Below are 26541 nucleotides of genomic sequence, written 5' to 3'. Positions count from 1 at the left end.
ACTGCGCTACAAGCTACTCAAGCGCAGCTCACGCATATGTTCCTGTGAAAACATAGTAGCCCGAACCCAGAGCACAGGGTTTTCAATGTTATTACCTGCTTTTGAGAAACTAAACAAATTTGGCATGATTTCCCCGCTGTGTTCGCTGCTGCAGTTCCCGGCGCGGGATTCTAGTCTTGAAATGGCGCCAAAACAAAGAATGCGGAGCGACCAAGAGATGATCTTAATAGGGCTTCTGGAGACTTAACAAACGCACACACAGCTGGTGAAAAGCGTGCGTGAGATGTGAAACCAGCTCGGTTGGTTTTCTTTTCGCCACGGTGGCTCAGTGGTTAGGGCGCTCGACTACTGATCCGGAGTTCCCGGGTTCGAACCCGACCGCGGCGGCCGCGTTTTTATGGAAGAAAAACGCTAAGGCGCCCGTGTGCTGTGCGATGTCAGTGCACGTTAAAGATCCCCAGGTGGTCGAAATTACTCCGGAGCCCTCCACTGCGTCACCTTCTTCTTCCTTTCCTCTTTCACTCCCTCCTTTATCTCTTCCCTTACGGCGCGGTTCAGGTGTCCAACGATATATGAGACAGATACTGCGCCATTTCCTTTCCCCAAGAAACCAACTATTATTATTATTAACCCGCTCGCGTTTATTCACAACAACGAGAATCCGGCCATGAACACCACCGACGTTTGGCGGCACCTTTCGCATGTGTTTTGTTGCCGAAAACGGGCAGAATTAGTGCGCTTATACCAACAGGGCAGGTGAGGCTTTCAACGTCTTTCTGTGAAATGCCACTTGAGCATGCCTTGCCGCATCCTATTACAGGCACACCGGAGGAGGCGTGCTTGACGGCCGGGGAGGCCGTATTATCGCTCTTCCAGGCACTGGCAGGCCATAGGCGTCAGGCCGTCGTTCTTCGATGCTGAGGCTACTGAAGTGGCTCTACACTGTCGTTTGTAAACCGCGACGACTTCACGGGCAATTGAAACGTTTTCTGCTGGGAAGAATGTTAAGGCGCTCGTGTACGAATTTGTGGCGCTACGGCTTCTTGCGATAGGAGGACCAGCAGCCCGTCGCCAATGGCCCCCAGCGACCCGTCGCCACCTTTACTTAGCACCACGCCGCCAGTACCCCCGTAGGCTCGCGGCCAGTCTCCATTCGACCAGCACGTCGCCAATATTCCCAGCAGGGTGCCGGTTGGAACCATGGCGGCGACGGGCGGCTGCGTGCGTAACCCCGTGTAGGTGGACCTTTTAACAACATGATGTGCGTCTTGCGCCTGACAAACACTGAATACTTCATCTGAGATTTAGTTTAGTGTTGGAGGAGGTACAGCAATGCATAAATTGGTTGATGCACTGCATTTCTGATTGCTTCTCTTTTGCTGGTGCCCTTTTCGTTTAATGGTTTTTCAGTACCAACTAGCCGGACCTTTTACCCTGTTACAGCAGAGGAGATGAACGGGGAGCCTGAGAAAGTTGTCCACAAGACACACTGAGCCCCACAGACAGTGACTTGGCTTGCAATTATTCATGCTCCATACTACCCTTTCTGGCAGCTGCTTGAAAGTAATAGCACTAGCCTTTCTGGCAGCGTCTGCAGCAGTAGCCAAATAACTGCAGTGATTTTGCACTATTCCCCAAACTGTCTCTCTCTCGCTTTCTCACGCTGTGCAGAATGTTTTTTTCTCTTGCAGTGAAGCTGCGATATCTCCCAGTACTCTAGCGAATGTGCATATGAAATATGCTGCAACAATGCTGCCCCAGATTACTGTCCTATGTATTCATGTCATGTCATCTAATACACTGTACTAAATGCTTTGCTTATTCCCCCACATACCGCATTGCGTGATAAGCACATTTGTTTTCCTGACAGCTACACCAAAGCAGTCACCGCAGCCCTCACCTCAGCCCTCAAATCAGAGCCCTCAATGCAGCCCTCACCAGAGCCCCCTCGGCAGCCCACGCAAGAGCTCCCACAACAGCACGCACCGCATGCAACGCCTAGCCTTCTTGGGGAGCGACGGTGACATGATGAGGTCGATGAGGTGCTGCTCCAGACGCTGTAAGAATCGCGGCATTTGGCGGACCTTACTGAGGCCCGAAATCGTCAGGATGCTTACTTTCAGCAGAGTTAGCTGGAGTTGTGTATTCACCCCGCACACTGCACTTTGCAGACTAGAAACTGTCATCTTAAGCATAAATATCATTGCTTTCTTTTCAACACCTCAACTTTTGTTTTAACGCCTCTTGCGGGGCGTGGTTTAGAGAGCTGAGTTTATGAAACTGACAGGAGTTTCTTACAACCTTACTTTTTCCAAAATATCTCAGTACCCGACCCTTCGCATAAAACTTAAGTGACATCTCAGTTTTGATTGACACTATAATTTGTAATTGCAGCTGTTTTACATGCAGGCCGTGCGGGAGGTGGCGGCGCCTGTGCTTGCGTCAAATGGGCAGCAAGAGCTGCTCAGCTCGACCGTGAATATACTGACACTGATTTTGCAAAACCAGCTTGAGCCACCTGCACCGAATCGAATTTTTTTCATTTTTACTATCATTATTTACGTGTTTTTGTTTATCAAACAACTGCTATATATGTTTATAATCATTCAAAAACATTTTTTGCTTCTGTGCCAGTTGCAGAGACGTAACATTTTTACTTTGTGTTTTTGAAGCGCTGGTTTATGTTTGTTTTTAGTTACATTATTTGCTTCTATGCAAGATTTCAGTTTTTGTATTTATTCAAGATCAGCCCTGCATTGTGCTATGCATAATTCTTTTTTTATTTCCTGCAAGCTGTGCAGGCCCAGAATCTTCACACACTGTTATTTTCTTCGAATAATGTATTATAAGTTCTGCCAGGTGTGGAAGCCTCATATACTGTTTTTATTTTTAATTTCTTTCCTTTAAACTATAAATACGGCTTCGTTTGGATTTGTTTGATCTCTTTGCTCTTTTCTTCGAACCTGCACACGATAGCGTTCCCCCTTCGTAAAGTCGGGGACGCGCTACCAATTAGCGACAATTGGCGTCCACGAAAGGACGAAGGCGTGGGATTTTTTGTCCTATTTCGTAGGTCCATAAAAACAAACGATGACAACTCTAAAGGATTTGGTTGAATTAGGAAAAGAGTTGGGGTTGAGAGATGCCGAGCTGCGTGCGTGGGTTGCCGATGAGCAAGAAAAAGAACGCGTTGCGCGTGCTGCCGAACAAGAGCACGCCCAGGCACTACGCGAGCATGAAAAGACCAAGGCAGAGGCTAAAGAGCGTAGATTGCAGATCCAAGTAAGGCTCGCAGAAGCTGGTGGAGGTAATCGAGAACACGCACCGGGGCCCTCAGTACCAATTAGCCCACACAAATTCATTCCGCCTTTCGGCGATCGCAGGGATGACTTAGATGCATACCTTAAAAACTTTTCGGCGTATCGCAGAAGGGCATAGCTCGCCCAAGGAAAAATGGGCGACAGCACTAAGTATGTCTTTTACTGAGGAAGCTCTCCATGTGTTCGGTCGACTGTCCCCAGGAGATTCATTGGATTATGATAAGGTGAAACTAGCCTTGCTCCAACTTTTTCGGTTTATGGCAGAAGGTTATCGCGAAAGCTTTCGTGAAAGTAAGCCGCTTTATAAAGAAACAGGCAAGAAATACGCCGCATGTTTGCTCAGTCCTTTTGATCGATAAGTCGAGATGTCGGGGACGGCCACAACGTACGATGATTTACGTGACTGGGTGGTGGCGGAACAGTTCGTGAGGATCTGTCATAGTCTTGTGGCGGTTTTCCTTGAAAAGAGAGTGCAAGACGCTGTAAAAAATGGCTTCCCGAGAGAAAAGGAAGCTCCATCAAATAGACAGTCAGGAATGTGTCGTATTTGTAACCGTCCGGGACACAAGGCTGCCGAATGTCGATCTAAGCCAAAGCAGCTTTATGGCGTTTATTGACAAAAAACAGGGCATAATGTAAGTTCCTGCTCGAAGCATGAAAACCAGAAGCAATTGTCCTGTTGTGTTCAGCCAGAGTGTGTTGCGCCCGAAACGGTGTCCACAGCGGCAGATAGCCTTGAACCAGCCGATGATAACGTGGTGGTAGGATATGTCCGGAAAAAGCCTACAGACGCCCAACACATGCCTGCACTAGAGGGCGAGCTCCTAAGCCCAACCGTACGTGTTTTACGGGACACGGGGAGCAATACAGTGGTGGTGCGGAGAACCCTAGTTCCTGACTCGACTCTCACGGGCTCGACATCTACGGTGTTTCTCATTGATGGCAGTAGTCTGGAAGTTCCCTAGGCAGAGGCCTGTATCGCTTCCCCTTATTTCACTGGCACGGCTCTGGTGAAATGCATGATACGCCGTTGTACGGCGTCATGATTCGAAATATACCGGAGCCCCGTCAGCCATCAAATCCGGACAGTAAATGGAAGAAGTCGGAGGGCGCTGCTAAATTATGTCCTGGCATAGATAATGACGAGCTTGAGAGTGAAAATAGTGAAGGCGAGGAACCAAAAGTTGTATTGGCTGGGAAGTTTTTGCGGACGAAAGAGAGAAAATACTGCTTTAAGGGTTGGCCCCACGAGGTTCACCAAGGAAACGCTAGAAAAAGAGCAATGAGACAATGAGTCTTTAAAGGAGTGTTGGGTGAAAGTATCCAAGGTGTTCCAAGGCATCACGGCACTTCGCACTTTTATGCTGTTAAAAACGGTTTGCTGTACCGCATCTAACATCTCGCCTCTGGCAGACAGGTTCGACAGGTAGTACTTCCAAAGTCTTGTAGACCACAGGTGTTAAGTCTTGCCCACGATAGCCCGTTGACGGGGCATCAGGGCATTAAGACGACTACAGATCCAGTTCTAGAAGAATTGCACTAGCCGGGAGTGCAGGAGGAGATTATGAGGTGTGTCAATTCATGCGACTCATGTCAAAGGACGTGAAAGCCAAAGTAGGGAAAGCTGCGTTCGGACGCATGACTCTTATCGACACTCCATTTGATCAGGTCGCTTTCGATATTGTCGGTCCGCTGTCGCCCATATCGGTAAAAAGGAATAGATATTCTCTTACTCTCGTCAATTTTGCCCTCGCGGTAGCCCGACGCCGTGGCCGTGCCAAAGATAGATTCAGCAACCGTGGCTGAAGTTTTGGTGGAGATGTTCTCTGGTATAGATTTTCCGAGAGAGATCCTTTGTGACGAAGGCTCCTGTTTCACTTCCGAAATGATGAGAGAGCTCAATGATCGCTTGGCGCTGAACTATGTCAGCACGACCCTTTACCATCCAGTGTGTAATGGGTTGGTGGAGAACTCATACGGCACACTCAAGCAGATCCTGCGGAAGCTCAGTAGGGAGCAGCCCAAAACAAGAGACCATTATATCACTCCGCTTCTTTTCGCATACATAGAGGTGCCTCAGGCGAGTCTGGGGTTTTCTCCGTTTGAGTTGATATTTGGACGACATCTGCGAGGACCACTCGCAGTGCTTAAAGACCTCTGGTCAAGGGAAGAGCTGGGAGAAGACAAGAAGGCGACATATGGCTACGTTCTCGATCTAAGAAAACGTCTCGCGCAAACTGTGAGAGCGGCACATCAAAATCTGTTGCGTGCGCAACAGTCTCAGAAGAGATACTATGACAGGAACAGCAAGAAGTTGCAGTTGAGGGTTGGAGATCGTGCCCTCATGCTTTTGCCGAGTAACCGCAATAAACTACTAATGCAGTGGAAAGATCCATTTGTGGTTTGCAGAAAAAAGAATGACGTAGATTATTTTATCGAGTGTGGCTACACGAAGAAGCTGGTCCATATCAATGTGCTCAAACCGTACGAAGAGCGTGCGTCCCATGAAACCATGCAGGCTTCTTTTTTTGTTGTAATCGAAGCAGTTGGCAGGATCAGGAAACATAGGCGCTGATTGCATGAGTGGTTTGTATATCACCGGAGGGTAATGCCCAATGTACATACAGTGCTGCTATCCGGTGTGTTTGCAATGGTTACCTGCGCAAATGTAGTCTAGGAGTGTCTAAAAATTGTATTTTTCTTTTTGTTTTCCGGTTATATGTTGTTCAGTGTGAAATTTTTCACCTTTATGATGAAGACGGGTTTAAAGTTTGCGCCCAATGTTTTGTATGGTTTATATTTTTTCTTTTTCTAGATGTATTATATTTGACCACCTGTTTCCTCTGTGCGCGTTTCCATATGCCTCCAAGTGTCACTGTGTAAAGTGCCTGCGGTGACTTCGCCAGTGTTTAACTTTCTGGTTACCACGTTAACATAAGTGTTGTGTGCACGAAAGGCATTTTTTTCTCCGTCAAAAAACTTTTTCGATTGGGGGGCATATTGAGGTGCACAAAAGATCCGCGGAGGATAGGCGAACGCGGTGCGTCGACAGTAGTGCGTTGGACAGCGGAGCACTGCACGTGCCAGCCCAGCGGTGCGCGTGTGCGCGTGTGAAGGGTGTCTGCGAGGCGACAGCGACAAAGAGCGTGGCGAGCACGAGGAGCGGAGAGCTGACGTGTCAGGAAACCGAGGTGTAAAGGAAAGCAGCGCAGCGGAGAGAGGGTCATTCAAGCGTGGAGGTGGCAGCCGTCGGACGTTGGGTCCGTGCTGCCGTGACCTCCCTTGGATAACTGACGTAAGCCTCTTGCGTTCTTTGCAAGTGTGCAGGTGGCAGCCGATAGACTGAGGGTCCGTGTTGCCGGCAGGCACTCTTGGATAGCCTGCTTTGAGCCTCTGGCGTTACGTGACGCTGTCGACGGGACCCGGCTACGTTTTTCGAACTGCTGCCAAGTTTGTCGGGCTCGTGACAGGAGACCACCGGCGTCTACCTGTGTTCCTTTTCGTTCCTAATACCACCTGGCTCCTTTCCGTCGCTTGCTTCGACACAGCGCCAGCGACACGTCGCACTACAACCTCTCGTGTCCGCCCTGTCTGCAAGGCATCGCCGCTTGACCTGGGACACTCAGCACCTGGTGAACTCTTTCCTTTTATTCTGTACAGCTGTACACTTCCTGAGTGTTTGTTTTTCTTGTTGGCGTCTGTGTTTCTTAATGGCCCCTTTTCTTTTAAATTATTAATAGGCCTTTGTTATGTTTTGTGTATTCTCTTTGTTTTTTTTATCTCTTGTTCGAAAATGCACGAGATAGCGTTCTATTTGGGAAAGTCGAGAACGCGCTACCAATTCGCGGCAGCATTGTAACATGTTCTATTCTGAAGAGACCCGAAGAAAATTGAGGTTTGCAGCATTCGCCCGAGCTCACTTCTGAACTGATTTTGCAATGAATGCAGGCTAAAACCATTTCGGGGACGCTTGAGCTCCGCCTTTAAAGGTATGATGCAACAACGTTAATGGCTCTCGTTTGTGGGTCCCTTTACAACTTCAAACGCAGCCATATTGACATCATCGTCTGTGATACTCGTGTGCCCTGTACACGTGACATGGTTTTTAGTCCAGTAAAATGCACAAAGGGTAGCCTTGTGTAACACTTGCTGCGCATTCTGTCAGTTATGTAATGTGTTGCAGGAAAGTTAAGTGCGAACCTGGGCCTGCTAAGTATGCACAACGTGCCAAGCCTGTGCTTACTAGCATTCAAGCTTGCAATCAATATCCAGCTTTTTTAAGAGCTAACAGCGCGTAAGATTTAGTATAAAGCAAAGCGAAGACAGGGCGAGCGCTCGTCCTGTGTTTCCTTTGCTTTCTGTCTATGTCTTTCGCACTATTCCTCCTTAAACAAGTACAACAACTCGCCTGTTTGGCCACGTTGTAAGATACAACTGTTCTCGTGCAATCTCTGCGCAGCATAATTTGTGCAGCACTTGTCACGGCATATGCGATTTACTGTTAATCTTGCATACTTTCTTTTCCCTGCTTTGTTCTACAGTAGCAAAACTTGTATGAACAGCCGTGGCGAAAAAAGTTTCATGTGACGTATGAATGTGATGCAAAAGCAAACACTTTACTGGTGCCTTGCAGTCTCCACCCTACAGTTTTCCTTCATGCCCATTCATCAAACACGTAGTGACCGCACGCAACTATAGCTAAATGGGCAGGTCGACGTAAGCAACTGCGAAACACGCTGTGCACGGAGGTATTTCACTTGTTCGACGAGCTGTTTCGGCGTGTATTTCGACTTGAGCAAAAGAAAGTGCAGTAGCTGTGTAACAGACATGCTGATGCACTTAAAGGCATACTGGTGAATACTGTCGGTGAAAGAGCAGTTGGTGTTTGCGTTTCATATTTTGGCACTCAATTCTTTCAAGTATACATAAGAAACAAAGCATTTTACAAATGCTTGAATGTGGCTACCTGTGACAGGGGCTCACGCGCTATCTCAAGGCAACGGCACTGCCAGTAGCAAGAGTGGCTGCGAGAACTCGCTACGCCATCACGGTGAGTCACTGCAGCCACAGCTTCCATGTGGTGTAGAGCTTACTGCCCATGGCACCGCTGGAGCTGTTGCCGCTGTCACTCGCCGCACCATCTGCAGGTGTGCTTGCCTCTGCGGACAAGTTGTGTCAAAGAGGTCAGTGATCCTTTCTCACATCGCTCTACCACGCAGGTAGCTCGGGTTTCTGTGCCCGCCAAGTGCCCGTCAAGCAGAGGTAGCCCGTTGTTGTCAGGGTCATCGGCAGTGTCGTCTTTGTCTCCTGCCATGGCTTCTACTTGGCAGATGTTTTGCTACACAGAACAAACTGCAATGATGACCACAGCTGTAGGGGAGAGTCGGGAGGAATGGGAAACTTTTCATAAATATATTTTATTTGTTTTTTATTTTGAGCACAAACAGATATTTGATGGCTTACAATATAAATCAATACACACTGCACAAATTCTTAGAAGCAATCTTTGCTACCATTTGTGGGACAGGCGTAAAAAAATAGTTTACAACAGCCAAAATCAGTCCCATTTTACCCCTCCCTCAGGGTGGAGTGGGACATCAGTTGGGAGGAATGGGACGTGTGTAATGTTATGGTGACAACTTGCTTAGCGAACATTATAAGCTGATAGTTCCACGTCAAACTTCAAGCAGGGTTGCAGGCGCTTTGTTCCCCCGATAGTATTCGGTGCTGGCAGCTTCATAACAATGTCGGTCATTGGCACAGTTGCTCTGTCTTCCTTAAGAGGAAAGTAAAACTACGAGCTCTCGTCTTTCTTTCGAAGGAACCAGACACTGACGCCCAAGTTCTCGCTGCTCTCCACGCTACCCGCTAATAGACGACAGATTTTTTTTTACAAAACCTGACAAGGACAAAAGCACCTTTTATCGCTTTAAAAGCTTCATTCGGCCATTGGAGCTCAGAAATGTCGCGACTATCATCATCGACACATTAAATGTCACTGTCGGAATCGTCAAAGGCAAAAGCGGCAGTTTCTTCTTCACTAAGGAGCTGTGGTCCTTTTGAAGACGCTGTTTCCTTTTCAGGCAGGTAGTGGCGGCAGTCTTAGCTGTCTTAGGCGCTCTTTTTTCAGATTTTGCCGTGCAAACCTTTCTGCAGTTGCTTGCTCGAGCGCACGTTTCTCTGGGGTATCTGTAAGCACTTTAGTGCTACCTTTCTTCCTTCCTTTCTGCCTTGTGTTACGTGGCGCAGCCTTAGGATATAGCCTAAGGTCACTTAGAACAAACGACTGCTGGAGAAACAGTTGACGTCGATGCAGCTTCACTGACCGTGGGCATGACGACATCTCTGAGGATGTTTCGAGCTGCGTTAGTGTCTGAGTTCAAAACGTTTCCCAGAAGACTTGAACCATCCATTTCACGCACTGCGGTGGCTGCCTGTGGTGAGACGTCTTTGCTAGGGGAAGCTTCGGGTCTGTCAGGGAGTGACATCATGTAGTCGTCCGCAATGAAGGGCTCGCTATTGAAAGGCGAAATACCCGATCGTGGAACCCCGAGATTATGTTCCTTTGTGTTACCGTTAATTCGTAGGTGGATCCCACTAGTTCTCCAACGTTGTAGACGGAGATGGGCTTCCCTGGGTTATAATGACTGGCTTATAAAATTTATAAGCCAGTCATTGCAAGCAGTGTTGTAACCAGATTTTAATGGTCCATAAACGGATACATGAACTGGCTGCAAACGGTGGCTACAGTGTGAAGGAAAGGTAAGCAGAATGACGCCACTTTCTTTCGCCTTGTTGAGGGTGCTGATGTTGACATGGCTTTCATGATTGTCTAAAATTAAAAGAAATCGTTTTTCCTTCGAGCACTTTGTATGTGTCACAATATGCTGTAATGCCAAGTCAAATTGTTCGCCGGACGTCCATATCGACCAGCTTGCCAATCCGAGACTTCCGGCTGGGGCGCCCTTCAGAAATAATCTTCAAATCTCACCCGTGGAAAAATGAATACTGGTGGCACAACGTTTCCTATGGCATTGACAGTGCTCAACACGGTCACCAATTTGCCGCGTTCTGCCGATGGGACCTGACCAATTTGCTTCTCTCCACGTGCTGCGGCAATCTTTGGCGGATTGTGGGCAGTTGTGTAGCCTGTTTTGTCACAGTTGTAGATGCAGTCTGGAGTTAACTTGTGTCGGTCGTAGACGCTTTTCAGATTTGAAAGGAAAGCATCGACGTTGTGCTTGTTGAAGCTCGTTGCCCGGCCGAGACTGGTCGCTTCCGGCAATCGAAGCGATAGCTCAGTATGGCGGTCCTTAAAGCCAAGAAACCAGTCTCTTCCACCCAACTTTTCACTTCCCTTGATGATGGACACTTGCGACTTAATGCTACTGCAAAATGGTGTGCCAACGAACGAACCTGCATTCTTGTAAGCCAATAATGCATCTTGCTTGCCTTCAGCAAATATTCTTTCAAGTGTACTTCATCTTCTGCTGTGAAGACCATACCGAAGAAAAAGTTAGAGCTTTAGAAGATACGGTCTCTCTCACTGCAACCCTTGTACTTCATTACGGCTCAACCAAGGGATGATTTTGATACTTTAAGAGCTTCTGCCACGGCCCTTATACTTTTATTCGCACACTAATCTAAAAGCATCCAGCATCAAACTGTTCTATGTCCGAGCCCTCTCGGGATGCTTTTTTTTGTATACCCTTGGCAACATCCTAGAAATTCAAATGAAGCAATGTCATGCAAATGCAAACAAGCACCTTAACAAAGCTCTAATAAGTTGGCTTCGGTTGATGCGTTGCATGCATTAAACAGCACCATAGCTGTAGCCTACCATTCATGCCTTTCTCCCGAAATGTTCGCAGGAGTACTTCAGTAACCAGTGCTCGTGAATGAGGCAATAGGATCGTTTTATCATACATCTTTAGTTCTCCATTTAGAATGTACTAACGTGAATTTTTATCTAGTCAGCCTGTCTTTTATCTCATGCCTTTTTCATGGCGCTGAATATTTATAAGCTCAAAATGTGAAATTAACGAAAATAACTGCTTTCGGGGCTAATGGAGATCAGCCTTGCAGCAGAGTCCCTAGTCCCAGCACTAGTCTTATTGCCGGGAGGAATGGCACAGTGTCCCGTTCCACCCTCATCTTAACTGTCCCATTCCTCCGAAGCTACATCGCCCAAATAAAGAAACCTTCAATAGCGAAAGTTTTCTCCTAAGACCCAAACTTTTTACTGCATGATATAAGACACCGATGCGCGTTCCCGGAGAAAAAATTGTATTAGTGACCACTGAGTACATCATACATGAGAAATCGGTAATTGAAATAGCAGATACTTACTTTTTCCACGTGAATCAGACAATTTATTCCACAGCAACTTGCACCCGCCAAAGACGTCCGTCATTACAGCCAGGCTATTGATATACTAGCGCCATCTCGCGAGTAATTAGAGAACGTTTTTGAACAAGTTGCTAGAGAGATACACCAGATGTCGCAATCTTCCAACCGTCCCAAACCTCCTGACTCTCCCCTACTGCCCTTCTGCAGTATTTGCACCAGGATACCCTGACACTGGCGTTAGCAGCCAGGGCTCTAGTGAATATCCGCTGCCTCCTCCCGAACCAAAATGCGCAGTGAAGCGTGTTGTTGTCTATGTAATAAATGATTCATACCAAGCTAGCCTACAGCCAGAATGCTGAACATAACATTCGCAGGCATGCAGAAGATGCATGACTAAATGGTACCTCTGTAAGCGCAGCCTTCTAGCATAACGATGTGCCGTGATATTCTGCACAACACTTATGATGCGCACACCCCTTTTACCTTAGTGTCTTACGCAGGAAATACGAATCACATTTTAACAATGTGTCTTCTGCCTCTGCTTTGGTAATAAAAGTAAATACACAAAAATACAATACGATACATCATACTGTTACGTGTTCTCCATGTAACCTCGATCATTTACGTATGAGCCACTGCGAGTACTGTAGCTTAAAATATGCGGTCGAAGTGGCCTGATAATGCAGGCTGCTTACCCAGGAGGAACTCCGCATCTTCCACCAGCCCGGGCTCCATGTTCTGACGCAGCCATGAATACCGCCAAGAAAACGCATCATGACAAGACCCTGGAAAGCGAGGCTCAACCACAAGCACCCTCATGTTAGCGTCGCAGATCTGCGAGAAACGCAGGCTGACAAACTTTATTGTGAATTTCCATTGTTGAGGTCGCGGCTTTCGAACACATGCGGTCAAAAAGCCAGACTACTCAAGATCTGAATGTTCATCGCGTAATATCCTTTGCGGCTCCAGAATGCTGCCCTGTTTGCAGTGTCCCCCAGCGGCGCTGGCAGTCAGCGTGCCGTCGACGCAGCCGACGACACCGGGGATGGTGCCATGGCGAAGGAAGGTGGCCTTCGTCGCCGCCTTTTCCTTGTAATGCACAGGGAAACTCATCCAACCCTTCTGTGCGCCGACATTTCCAATGGCCTGAGCTACACCACGCACGCACTTGCTGACCATCGGTTGTGCGAGCCGGTGGTGTACTCGTTGGCGACGCACACTTGAAAACCCCGCAGGCAAAAAAAAAAAACGAAGAGCGCACAGCAACTGCCGACGCACCAACCAAGCGGTCGTCCGTACGCCTCCCAGCTCGTAGGCAAGTTCACGGCACAACCACTCAACTTTCTCCTTATTCAGTCGAAATAAGCGCCGGAACAGCTCGTTCGGCAAGTCATTCGTCGTTGCTGGCGCCGAAATTGCCGCCTCCGCCACTAATAGACAGCAGATGCCGCCGCAGCCATTTTTCCTCTAAAACTTAGTAGACGGGCACTCCGCGCTCGCAAAAACAGTTTAAAACTGTGGGCGTAATTAGGTGCTCAACGCCATTTGTTTTTCTCATCCGTGGCGCCATTACAGCTTCCCGTTAGGCAAATTTTCAACACGTCGCCGGCAACCAATAGGGGCGGGCATTTTAAAGCGTTCTCCATTGTAGACCGGTTCGTAATTCGTAAACAGTGCTTTATCTCGTTAATATATCTAATACCCGCCGGAACGTTCATTTCCTTTCGCACTTTTTACATTCTTTCTAATAATGACAAGTGTCGGCTAAATGTTGGAGGAGATTCCTTTATAAATCTTTAGCTGACCAGCCGCAATTATCTGGGCTTAAGTAGGCGTTATAAAGTACGTCTTTCACTAAGAGACGTAAACAAGTGACACGCACTCGATTAAAGCGTCGATCATACCTGATCACTTCACCACAAACGTTAGCAATATGCCCTTTGGATCGTGCATTTTATATATTCGCATGTGCAACAGTTTTGCAATAATACCGTTAATATTTCTAAAAGGTATAAGTCCCCAGCTGCAAGACGTGATCGTGTCAGCTGTCGAAACAAGTTTATAGTACTCTCCAGCAGTTGTCAAATATATTATCATCAGCGGAACTGCAATCAGTGCTGCGTAATGAATTTGCTGAAATAGCGTATGAATGTCATTCAAAGCTTCTTAAGCATTTATACCTGTTTTTAACACATAGGCAAGAAGCAGCAAAGAAAGGTTCGCAAGCAAAGAAACAATACACGATGCTTAAACTTTTCAATAAATTGTGTGCCAAAGTTTAATCAAAGAAAAATACATTGATCACAAGAAATTTCGAAATGAACGGGAGTAAAAATTTTCTATCGTTGCTCAAAATCAAGAACACGCACTCTTAAAATCGCGGAAGAGGAGGAAGGAAAGGGAGGTTTATTATTATTATTTATTATGAAGAAGAGAAAGAGTAGCAGGAAAATGAAGCCATCATGCAAAATGAGCAAGCGTTTGGTAAAGTCAGCCTATCGTGCTGCCTAGAAAATCTCAAGACGCGGAGCAGAACCTTCGACGCCAGCGGCTAAGAGAGAAATGCATACGCGCAATAGAATCGCTAACTTTCTTTTGTAAAGCCTATTAGAATTGATTAAAAGCTTGTTAAGGATGAAGAATTGGTTATACATTTAAAGAGTATTTTATTTCTATCGCTAACACAATTTATGACCCCTATGCTATGCAAGCGCAATGAAATACAGTAAAAGCGAAAGGAATTTTTATCGCTAGCAGACATGGCAAATTTTTCTCCTATATATCTGCCTTTTCCACCCATGAAACCTGTTGTGCTAAGGGATCATTTGCGGTTCAAACAGATAATTTTCTGCAGATTAGTGATATTAATTGTTTCATACAATGATGTAATTTGTTTCATACAGTCAGAAACCGCTTACGGTTTCTAAGGAAACTTGTCTGGAAACTATGGTGACCGGTGTTCATATCTAAACAATGTAAAAACGATCGAAACGGTTTGGAATATTGAAACATTGGTGAAGTTTATTCAGTGCCTTGCATACACTCAGCTTCATCAGTTCTTCGCGCCATAAAGTCTGCTTGCCTGCAATAACCGCAGCAAGAGCTTATTGAGAAACATCTCTACGGTTGACCGGACAATGTCAACGAGCAATTTATTTATGTTAGGCTTTAGCTCGCAAACAATAATAACTTCCTTTGCACATCTCCTAATTTTCATTTCGGCGCAGCACTCAGAAAGGTGTGTCTTACCCCGATTTACCGCCCGGCTGCATTCCCACTCAACACGAAGACATATCAGGTATTTCGACAGTGATGTATCACAAAAATGATTCTAACAATTGTGAGAAGGAAGCGTTAGGCTTGGACGTGCTTTATGCGCTGGGTTTTGCAGGTTTTTATGCGGTGACGTTTTAGCGTTGATGTTTCCTCTAGCTCTTGCGCCTAGTCTTGAATCGATGCCTGCCACGCCTGCCGGGTGTACGCTCGCCACCTCGCGGGCTTAGCAGCGGCTTTCAGTCTGGTACTGCAACTACTGCTCTTCCTGGAGACTCACAGGTCACTCCTTTTGTGGTCATGGTTGGTCCGTGTGTACTCGGCACAATTACTAGCACTGACAGCGCCGATGTCGCCGACTGGCTCAGCTTGAACGAAAGAGTCAACACCTACAGCGAGTGCGACCTCTCCCCAATGCTGAAAAATGTCATCTTTTACCTTCAGGGCACGTCCATGGTGTGGCACGAAACATGTGACGTTAAAATAACACGTTGTGGCACCAATAAAGGAAAACTTCAGATTTTAGATGGTCCGATCACAGGAACCTCTTCACGAAATAGCAACATGTTTCCCGCGCCCTCTCTTCGACGGAAAGCTGCATCGCCGATATCCAAGGCGTCTTCACCCTTGGAGAAAATGTGCACGACGCCATAACCGAGCCTGATAAGTTGGGTAGCACTTCGAAAGGAGTTGCTGACTGTGTTTTGCATTCGCATCTCTGCAAAGACAAGACAGCTGTCAGCACTGCTATCAAGGAATGCAGTAGCTTCCAGAAAGTTAAAAATCGCCGCATTCTACAGAAGTTTTTCTGCTCCCTAACACGGCCGTGACCTGTATACTTGAGAAACAGCGACTACAAGCAGGCGAGCACTCCGATACCACGGTGTCAGGAGCAAATAATAAGGATTGTTCGACATGAACAGGAGTTAGTTTAGTTTATGGGTTAGTTTAGTTTAAGGCTATAATAAACGCCGTAGTGAAGGGCTCCGGGAATTTCGACCACCTGGGGTTCTGTAACGTGCACTGACATCGCAAAGTACACAGGCCTCTAGAATTTCGCCTCCATCGAAATTCAACCGCCGCGGCTGGGATCGAACCCGCGTCTTTCGGGCCAACAGCCGAGCGCCATAACCACTCAGCCACCGCGGCGGCTATGAAGAGGAGGCATCTCCGCGTGTGAAGCCCCGGCCGAACACCTCTGATCACTCTCTTTCCGTCAGCTGGATCACAGCTGCCGTCGAGCGGCGAGAAACGGAAAAATTGAACCTCCCTACGCCGTTGTGCGCCATCGGAAGCCCGGCCGGTTCTCTGGCACCTACCTTCCTTTTCCGTCTCATCTATTGTTTCTCCGCGTTAACGCAATCTGGATCGGTTGCACATAGCGTTCGACCGATCAATCTGCTTTCGCTACTATCGCATCTGCCACTTCGTTCGGCACTGCCAGAGCACTTCCTCTTCAACTCCGCAAACCGACTCCTTCCTTTGGAATCGTCCCGACTCTCCCTGCCATTTCTTGCGCCAAGCACTTCCCCACAAGAAGTGGCCGTCCACCCTCCAAGCCAATTTCCCCTTTAGCCGTTGCCGCAAGCCATTCACTCACACTTTCCGCAGGTGTCTTGCCTTCAGACTGCTGCACCCTGCGGTCCGTTCCAGTTGGAAAACCTAGCTGATGCAGCTGCTGGAGGTCAACCTGCATAAATCATCCGGGCCGGAAATCAGCTGCTCACCACTGGACCGAGCTTACGGCACACAACAGTGGATGATATTTCAATCCGAGCACTTACTGACGCGTATCCATGTTGAGTGCTGATATTTGCCCTTGTCTCCTCAAGGTCCTCATGCCTGCAACGTGCAGAGTGCGTGTCGCGAATTGTGGTGCGCCCTGCCCCTCTGCGCTATGCCGGACAATTAATAATAATAATAATAATAATAATAATAATAATAATAATAATAATAATAATAATAATAATAATAATAATAATAATAATAATATAATATTAATATAATAATAATAATTGGCTTTTTAGGGAAAGGAAATGGCGCAGTATCTGTCTCATATCGTTGGACACCTGAACCGCGCCGTAAGGGAAGGGATAAAGGAGGGACTGAAAGAGGAAAGGAAGAAAGAGGTGCTATAGTGGAGGGCTCTGGAATAATTTAGGCCACCTGGGGATCTTTAACCTGCGCTGACATCGCGCAGCACACGGGCGCCTTAGTGTTTTGCATCCATAAAAACGCAGCCGCCGCGGTCGGGTTTGAACCCGGGAACTCCGGATAAGTAGCCGAGCGCCGTAACCACTGAGTCACCGCGACGGGTACCCTGACAATTAACCGGTTCAGTTCTCAGTATTAATTGTCTGTTCGACCGTTCCTCCCTCCCCAGCCACAAGCATGGTGTCGTTCAACTTGGGCTCCCAATACTTTATTACCAACATAATCTGCACTGGGAGATTATGCTCGCCTGCGTCCCAAACCTTCGAGCACTGACGCAACCCTCTCAATCATGTCTTCCTCTCGATGGAGATTACCTTATCGTACACATTATTAATGTCGTCCACATCTCCAACGCTGCCCTACCCCATACCGCCACCGCCGTCTAAGCGAACACAGAAGGCCTGGTTTTCCAATCCGACATTTGCATGTATGCACTTGTGCCTTGCATAGCCGCTGCATTTGACACCAGCCTTGTTCTCGGCACCAGCTATACATTACCTGCATCCCGCTCTTCCAACGGCCGTATTTACGACAATTATGGCCACCGATTTCATTACAGCCCTTAGTGTGTCGCGTCAATACAATGTAGAATTTTTGTTTACATATTTTACCACAGTACCATTCTCCTGCACCAAACTATCGTTGTGCTCGAAGGGTCCTAATTCAGCTAAATCTGGCGCCATGAAAGATTTCCCTTCGCAGCATTCCTGTAACGAAGTCCAGAAATTCGTAAGGCTGTCCTCATATTACTGTCCATTCGTGTATGACAAATGTATGGATGGATCGATGGAAGGTAGGAGCGTCCCCTTTGAAATAGGGTGATGGTGGTTGCCACCACGCTGAGATTTTTCTTTATTTTTGTTTAACTTTGTTATAAATAATAAAATTCGCCATTTTATATAAGTACGCCTTCCTACACGTTTAACCTTATATCACCTCTCTGCTTTAAAGCCACAAATCTCGCAATCGCTTTTTGCTAATTTTCACCGCACATTTTTTTACTTGCCCATTGTTATCTCTAACCCTAGGGCCTCAGGAAGTCAGGAAGAAGGACTGTGCCTGCATCGACATCGGGATGGATACCAGCACATTTTAGAATGAGGTGTTCTATTGTTTCTACAGATTTACCACACACAGCACATGTGTCATCTTCGTTAAATTTATTTTTGTAGCTGCGCGTTCTAAGACACCCTGACCTAGCTTCAAAGAGTAGCGCACTGACTCTAGTTATCATAAAACACTGCTTTCCTGATATGCCTTTGCCAACATCGCACACCCTCTCACGGATCTTCTAAAGGAGAACGTCGATTTCTGCAGGGGGACGCTACCAAGCAAGTGCCTGCGCCGGGCTGATATTTGAGATTACCACCTGGCCATGCTAAACACATTTCCCTGTAGCCGCCTCCACTCAAATCCGCACTGACGCAAGGGATCGGTACCGTCAGACGCAGTACTTTCTCAGCGGAAATCTGGGCCTGACCGTACATCGCCTAGACCAGCTGCCTCCTCTCTACGTAAGAGCGCAGGTACTCCTTTACCGAACGAAACTTCTTTGAACTACTGCGGACACTTCAGAAATTTAGGTTCTCTTTACACAGCCGCCATTTTAGGGTTCTCAGACATAACCATCTACTTTGTTAGCTCTCCTCTCTGAAACACCCTACGTAACGGCCACGTCGCTCTCCTTTACGGCTGCAACAGTATTTTGACGCGGTGGTCTGTAAGTCTTGTCGGGGTCAAAAAATGCCCGCTTCCTGCTTTTACCCCACCTGAAACTATTTCCAGTAACAGGTGTGCCGGATTGTTCTAGCTCTCCGCATTTGCTAACATTTGCGAAAAAAGGCGTCAGGATGCAGAGCTCCGCCACAGTATCAACAGGTTCACTTCCGACCCTTCCGACTCTTGGATGGCCTAGCTCGTCCTCTGTGATGACACTTAGTACCGCTGTAATATTATCTCTACCAGTCCCGACCTTCTACACTTCGTTCCTAAGCATGTTCGCAGTGCTGTCCTTTAAGATATTCATAATCGTCGATAGCCCACCGCTAAAAAGACGAGACACGTGAGGAACGCCTATTCAACAGGCACTCCACAAAGAGCAGTGATCGTCCTAACAATGTAATTGGATGGTTTCACTCTGGCCCTTTTTAGGAGCGGTCTTTGCCAATATATTTCCAACATTGTGTCATTGCCTGCGCTGCTGGTGTCGCTAGTAAGTGAACCGTTTATTCGAACGTCGAAATAGTGTTCAAAGTGTTCAAGTTCGTCGACGACTACGTAGATTCTGCTGTGAAGACACGTTCAGCAGCATTATAGTAGAGGAAGCAAAGGTGTTTAAAGAAAGAGCATTCAGCCTAAATATACTTTTTGAGGTCTCTGAAGGAAACGTGCTATAATTTCTCTACCTTCTTCTTAAATTTGCGCCGTACCAAGGCTATTGATAATACGAACAGAGGTCAGGTATAGCACTGCTGCACTTCACTCGAGGCCACTCGAAACTTGTTAATAGCATCACTCATAAAAGCATAACAGCGGCATTATTTAAATCGTGTAGCTATGCGCTGAACGGAGGCTAAAAATCAGGTCTTCCGGCTATAAACTGCTAGCTGTCCTGATAGAGTGAATTTCTGGCCTTTGGAGAGGATGACTACAATGGACTAACATTTTCAGCTGACAATCTAAGCGGGCTCCTGAGGACAGAAATCAGAGGAAACTTGTTGTTTTTCTTTATGTTCATAGCGCGGCTCATGGGTTTAAGAAGATGGCTGTGGGTTACAAATTTGACGTCTTGTTGTTTACGCCGAACAAGCTAAGAAGAATTTGTCACGCGGTAGAAAAGACAGCCAAAAAAGAAAACGAAAGCACGGACAAAAATATTGTCATATATATACACGATATGGGACGTCGTAGAACGTGTTTGCTTGCGGACGAACTGCATAAATAACAAACAATGCGACAGATCGAGATTTAAAAGCTAACAGCCGCATAATTAACACATGACTGAATGCATGGCAGGGGGCTTGTAAACAGGCGTTGGAGCGCATGTTGCTTTCTTCAAAAGCTGAAGACAGAATGTGTTTTGTCGTTGACGAATATGAGATGTGTTCGCTAAATTTATCCATTTTTAAAGACGGATCTTCGATTGCGTCTGCAACAAACTCTGTTTTGTAGAGTTATGTAGGTTAGTCTGCCATATGTTTTCATTATCAGATGTTAGATTTTTCTTAGTGCTAACTTCCCAGTATGGACATCTCTACATGCAGATGTTGGTAAGTTGGTGTGTTGCGACACCACGGGTTCCTGAGCATACGCAGGGACATCCCCCCAGGTGATGGTTTTGAGCAGTATGTCACCACGAACCCGAGCACCCACGTTTTTTCCTACGTGGCTTAGCCGTCTCCGGGGAAAGGGGGATCTTGGTGGCTGAGCCGATGCTGAGAGTTTGGAGATTTAAAGCCCCTCAGCGGAGTCACCACACCACTTTGGCCCCCTCTTTTTGTATACGGCACCTCCGGCCTGACCCGACCGAAGGAAATCGGCAGTTCGCCCTTTCCTGTCCTGCCCTTTTAATCTTTTAATTTCCTATCCGTTTCTGAAAACTTTCCTGCCTCCTACTGACTCCTCGTTTTTTTTTTCCTGTCTGCAAGGGATAGTCTTGGGTCGCTGGACGTAAAAACGCAAGAGACAAGGACGTAGAATAAGACAGGCAACATGAGCGCTCGTGTTGTCTTATTGTCTTATTCTACGTCCTTGTTTCTTGCGCTTTTACGCTAAGCATGGAAAATCAACTCGCCCAAACGCGGCCTTTATTGAGCCTTGCGTCACCAAATGCCTTGAGTTTTATATGTTGTATTATAACGTTGATGTACAGCTGGCATGGGCAGGGCTTTTTTGCAAGTTCTTGTCCCGTGCCTTCTTTCGGCCCAGTGCTAGCTGATTGGCACCACAAACCAACATTAGATAGAATTTTTGGCTATATCTGTTCCACAGAATGAGAGCCCTCATAAAAGAGGGTGAAATGAGGCTGAAGATTCTCCCAGAAAAATACTATACCATTTCCAAAATACCATGTTGTACACAATGAAGGAGTAGAAAAACTACAGAATATTTTCTCCCTGATCATATTATCAATGTCCTCGGCAGACGCCTTGGGCCCAGGTTAGAAACGAACAGAATGGCAAGTGGCAATTTGCTATTTGAAGTACAAAACAACGTACAACTCTCAAATTTTTCCGCACATTGTGACCATAGTTAGATAACGTTGTTTTCATCACAGCCCACAGGTCGCTACAAGGAATTTGTGTCCTCTATACACATTTCCACGGCATAAAAAAATGTGACATCGTCATCATCACCATCAAATCATCAGCCTGATTACGCCCAGTGCCTCTCCCATATCTCTATAATTAATCCTGTCCTTTGCCGGCTGCGTCCAACGTATCCCCACAAACTTCTTAATCTCATCCACCAACCTAACTTTTGCCCCCCATCCCCTCTTGCTGCTATGCTTGCCTTTTGTTGGAATCCACTTCGTTACCTAATTAACTTGCGGTCTTTAGCCCGTGTTTGTTCCCTCACCCATTCCGGCCGCTTCTGGTCTCTTAACGATACACCTATTATTTTTGTTTCCATAGCTGGCTGCGTTGTCCTCAAATTAAGCTGAACCCTATTTGTTAGCCTCAAGAATGCTGCCCCGTAGCTGAGCACCAGGAAGATACAGCTGCTGTATACTTTTCTCTTGAGTGATATTGGTACGATATCTATCAAGATGTGGGAAAAAGTTCTTTCATTGTGAGAAGTTCGCAAAATCACTGGCGACAACACCTATTCCAATTTTTTGTTGTTGCCAACACCCGGCAGAAAAAACTTTATAAAAAGGCGAGCATTTTGCTTTATGGTTTTTAGGGAATTAACATCCCAAAGCGGCTCAGGCTATGAAGGAGGCTGTATTGAAGGGCTCGAAAAATTTCAGCCACCTGGGGTTTTTTCACGTGCACTGACATCGCACATTACTCGAGCATCTAGAATTTCACCTTAATAGAAATTCGACTGCCGCTGCCGAGATCGAAGTAGCGTCTTGCCGACGCCATAACCACTGAGTCAACGGGGCGGCGGGCGAGCATTTTGCTGAAGCCTTAATTTCGTCCAGCTATTCAAGCGCATTCCAAAAGCACAAAGCAATAGAACAAAAACAAAAACTTTTCTCAGGAGCACAACCCGCCGCGGTGGCTCAGTGGTTAGGGCACTTGGCTACTGATCCGGAGTACCCGGTATCAAACCCGACCGTGGAGGCGTCGTTTCGACGGAGGCGAATCGCTAAAGCGGGCGTGTGCTGTGCGATATCAGTGGACGTAAAAGATCTCCTAGACGGTCGGATTAGTTCAGACACATCCACTAGAGCACCTTTATCTTCCTTTCTTCTTTCACTACCTCCTTTATCTCTTCCCTTGCGGCGCGGTTCAGGTGTCCGCAAGATGTGAGACAGATACTGCGCCATTACCTTCCCCAAAAGAACAAATTTCAATTTAAATTTTCCGGAGCAGACACATCAAGTCTGCAATCAGCCAATCACATTGCAAGAATTAGGTCATTCTTCTCCGAGAAAAAGACAGCACTAGGACCAGACATTGTGCATTATGCTACGCTCACCCATCTCTCTGAAGCTCCCGTTAAGGCAGTGTTGAAATACTTCAATAAAATTTGGGTAAGTGGAAAAATACCTTAGGCGTGGAAAAAACAGCTGTTGTGCTTTTCTGAAACTCGGAAACCCACCAATAAGTCCTAGTAGTTACAGAACGATAGTCATCACCAGCTGTGTTGCAAAACTATTCAGAGCGTTCCAAACTTAAGGCTTACTTTCGTTCTCTAATCCCGCCGACTTTTACATATACATCAATGTGGGTTTAGAAAAGCATGTACCGCTACCCATCACCTTGTCCCGCTAGAAAACACACCCGGTAGGCGTTCATCCACAAAACAAAACTGCATCTGGGTCTTCTGCGACCTATAGAAGGCCCATGATGCCACGTGGCGTTTCGGCCCCCTACCTGACCAAACAGAGCTAGGTATCCGCGGCAGGATGCTTAACGGTGCACGAGGAATATGAATTCGTCTGTTAGCCACCGGAACTCAGTCTACACGTTCCGGGCATTCTTACAAAACTTCTGATTCTTGCCCTTTGGGGCCAATTTTCCTAATTAAGTTGAATTAAACGTCCCGCTCCCGCCTTTTGCTGAACTTAACGCGGTAGTTAGGCAGAGTCACCCAACGCGTGGAGTGCATATGTGCCAGTCTAGTGGCCGCTTCGCTTTCGCTGTTATTTTGTTTTTTAGGTTTTAGTGAATAAACAGTTCTTGTCACAGACAATGTAGCCACAAATTAGGTCCACGGAAATAAAAATACACGTGTACGCTTTGATTTACGCCACAGGAGTGGCTGACGCAGTGGTGGACTCTTCCTACCTACCGCGGTGACTAAAAAAGAAGGTGGGAGCCGGGACGTTTAATTCAATTTAATTAGGGCAGTCGGTCGCGCAGCACAATATTTCGAAGTTTCTAAGAATTCCGCGAACGTGTAGATAGATTTCCGGCAGTAAAAAGACGAGCTCAGACTCCTCTTGAGTGCACATTTAACAGCTTGAACGATTTACCAGATAACCGCACATTCTGATTAGAGCTAAGAAGAAGTCTATTACTTTCACTCAACAGATGCCTACGGAGTGTATTCTATGCACGATAACTTCATCGTAAAAATCAATTGCTCAGGTAAAATAATACGCATGTTCATAATGCTTTTGACTTGTGTAGACGACGTACAAATACCATGCACTTTCTCCAGCATGTCTACTTGTGAGAGACAAATATGTACCCTAATAGAAAATAGTCTGCTGGGGCACACAGAAATTGATTTAAGTTTTCTCGTCAAAAAGGGTAGCTGTTATATTATCATTGCGACGGGGTCTACAGGTCGATCCTAATCTGTGCCTGTACCATACGACATAACCAAATAAACACGGACACAAGTTTTTATGCGTCCCTTATGACAAAAAAATTCCGATTTGCAGCACCCAAAAACAACCTTAAAATGAGCGCTTATTTTTTTATTCACTTCTTTTTTTTTATCCTAGTGACATTATATAGGGTGAGTGGTAAATATACAAAAACTGAGAGAAAGAAACACAGTTGGTTAAAAGAATGTTAACTAGCACCTGAATATACAATGTTAGCTAGAGCGGCACGGAACTGCTCATGATTTTCAATACCAGCAACTTCTGCGGGGAGGTGGTTCCAGTCACGTCAGATTCGCAGCAGGAATTACTGATAGAAGCATAACTTAGGGTTTCGACATCACTCCGACCAAATTAAGCTTAATTGACCTCCGCATTAGCCCAAATGCCGCCAAAAAGGAAGTTTTTAATTACCCCAAAAGTAGCCAGAAAGCTTTCTTTTTCTTCTCGATAGGTATGATATTTAATTGTATGCTCGGATATTTACTTATTACTTTTTTCCACACAGGACCTATGAGGCGGAGTAGTTGTTGTAGTATGTGGTTTTTTAAATATTAATAAAATCAAAGGAAAAGCTTTTTGCTAGCTCCAGCACCTGCCATCGATACTGAAGCACCTGAGCTGGGGCAGCGGAAATAAAGGGTAGCAGGCACAATGGAGAAAGGAAATGAAAGAGGTGAAGAGACAGGAAGAGAGGGCAGGGGGAGACGGAGGCCATGGCATGTTTTTTTGCGCCACGTGCACAGCATCCCTAACGTTATGTGCCACGGAAAGCAAAAGCTGGAGCACTTTGAGCAGTGAACCAACACAGGCATGCAAGGTAATTCATGATAAGGTATATGCGGTGTTCATCAAAACGCCGTATTTAGTTTTCTCAACGCAAAAAAATCACAAAAAGAAGAAATCACAAAGAGCACCCCACAGAAAACTCAGAACTGGTATGCATTCAGGCATAGAGTATAGCTCAAGCTTACGACAATTGCCCCCAACACAACAAAAAAGTGAAGCACTACAATTAGTTGCAACACAAACTTTAGCAAAATATGAGAGTTCGTAAAAAATCCTGCACAATAGATAACAACTAGTGGGCTTAAGAGGGATCTCGGGCATCATGAATTGATTGGGAAGCGGCAATGCTTGATCCATATAGAATGTTGGAGCTGAAACGGGACAAACGTCCTTTGACCGGTTTAAAATCCTTGCAGAAGCCCCCATTTCTGGCGAGGTCAAACGTCACGTGGGGGAGCGTTTCCAACGGTTAGTTATGCATTGTACTTCGACAGTTGGTTTTAATCATCGAGACCTGGCTGAACACTCTTGACAGTGGAGTTTAATACGGGTATTGATAACAAAGAGAGCGCGAGTCCAGACATAAGGGGGAACGTTGGTTTGCCGCCGTCATTGTTTGCATTGCTAACCATCATCATCATCAGCTTGACTACGCCCACTGCAGTGGAAAAGCCTCTCTTATGTCTCTTCAATTACCCTGTGCTTTGTCAGCTGTACCCAGCCTATGTCTGCAAACTTCCATCTCATCCGCCCACCTTACTTTCTGCCGCTTCTTTCTACGATTGCCTTCTCTTGGAATCCACTACGTTACCATTACAGACCAGCGGTTATCATGCCTTTGCATTACATGCCCTGCCCAAGCCCATTTGTTCCTCTTGATTTCAAACACGCTGTCATTAACCCACGTTTGCTCCCTCGCCCAGACTGCCCTCTTCAGGTCTCTTAACGTTACGCCTAATATTTTTCTTTCCATGGCTCGCTGCGTTGTCCTTGACTTAAGCTGAACCCTTTTTGTTAGCCTCCATGTTTCTGCCCCGTAGGTGAGTACCGGTAAGATATGCTCCTGCGCATTTTTCCCTTGAGCGATATTGGTAAACTTCCATTCATGATCTGAGAGAACTTGCCATATGCGCTCCACCGAATTCTTGTTCATCTGGTTATTTTCTTTTCATGATCGGGATCAGCTGTCACTACCTGCCATAAGTAGACATATTCCTTTACCACTTCCAGCATCTTGCTATCAATTGTGAGCTGCAGTTACGTTGCTAGAGTGTTAAACATTACTTTGATTTTCCGCATGTTAATTTTTAGACCTGCCGTTCTGTTCTGCATGTTTAACTCACTGACCATGATGATTTGAAATTCATCTCCCGAGTTTCTCAGCAAGGCAATGTTATCAGTGAACAGCAGATTATTAGGTATTCTCCAATAACTCTTATCCCTAACTTTTCCCAATTGAGGCCTCGGAACACATCCTTTAAATAGGCGGTGAATAACATTGGAGTGATCCTGTCTCTTTGGCTGACGCCCTTCCTTATTGGAATTTTATTGCTGACTTTATAGAGCACTATGGTAGCTCTGCAGTTGCAA

General features: G+C 46.3%; 2 pseudogenes; both read right to left on the bottom strand.

Moving 5' to 3' along the window:
• Positions 1-8964: 8964 nt before the first annotated feature.
• On the bottom strand, positions 8965-10225 carry LOC144134039 (uncharacterized; annotated as a pseudogene).
• A 62-nt stretch (positions 10226-10287) lies between these two features.
• Positions 10288-17660, bottom strand: LOC144134038 (uncharacterized; annotated as a pseudogene).
• Positions 17661-26541: the final 8881 nt, after the last annotated feature.

This window comes from Amblyomma americanum, chromosome 5, assembly GCF_052857255.1.
Source record: "Amblyomma americanum isolate KBUSLIRL-KWMA chromosome 5, ASM5285725v1, whole genome shotgun sequence".
NCBI classification, from domain to species: Eukaryota; Metazoa; Arthropoda; class Arachnida; order Ixodida; family Ixodidae; genus Amblyomma; species Amblyomma americanum.
This window is presented reverse-complemented; position numbering and strand designations above follow the sequence as displayed.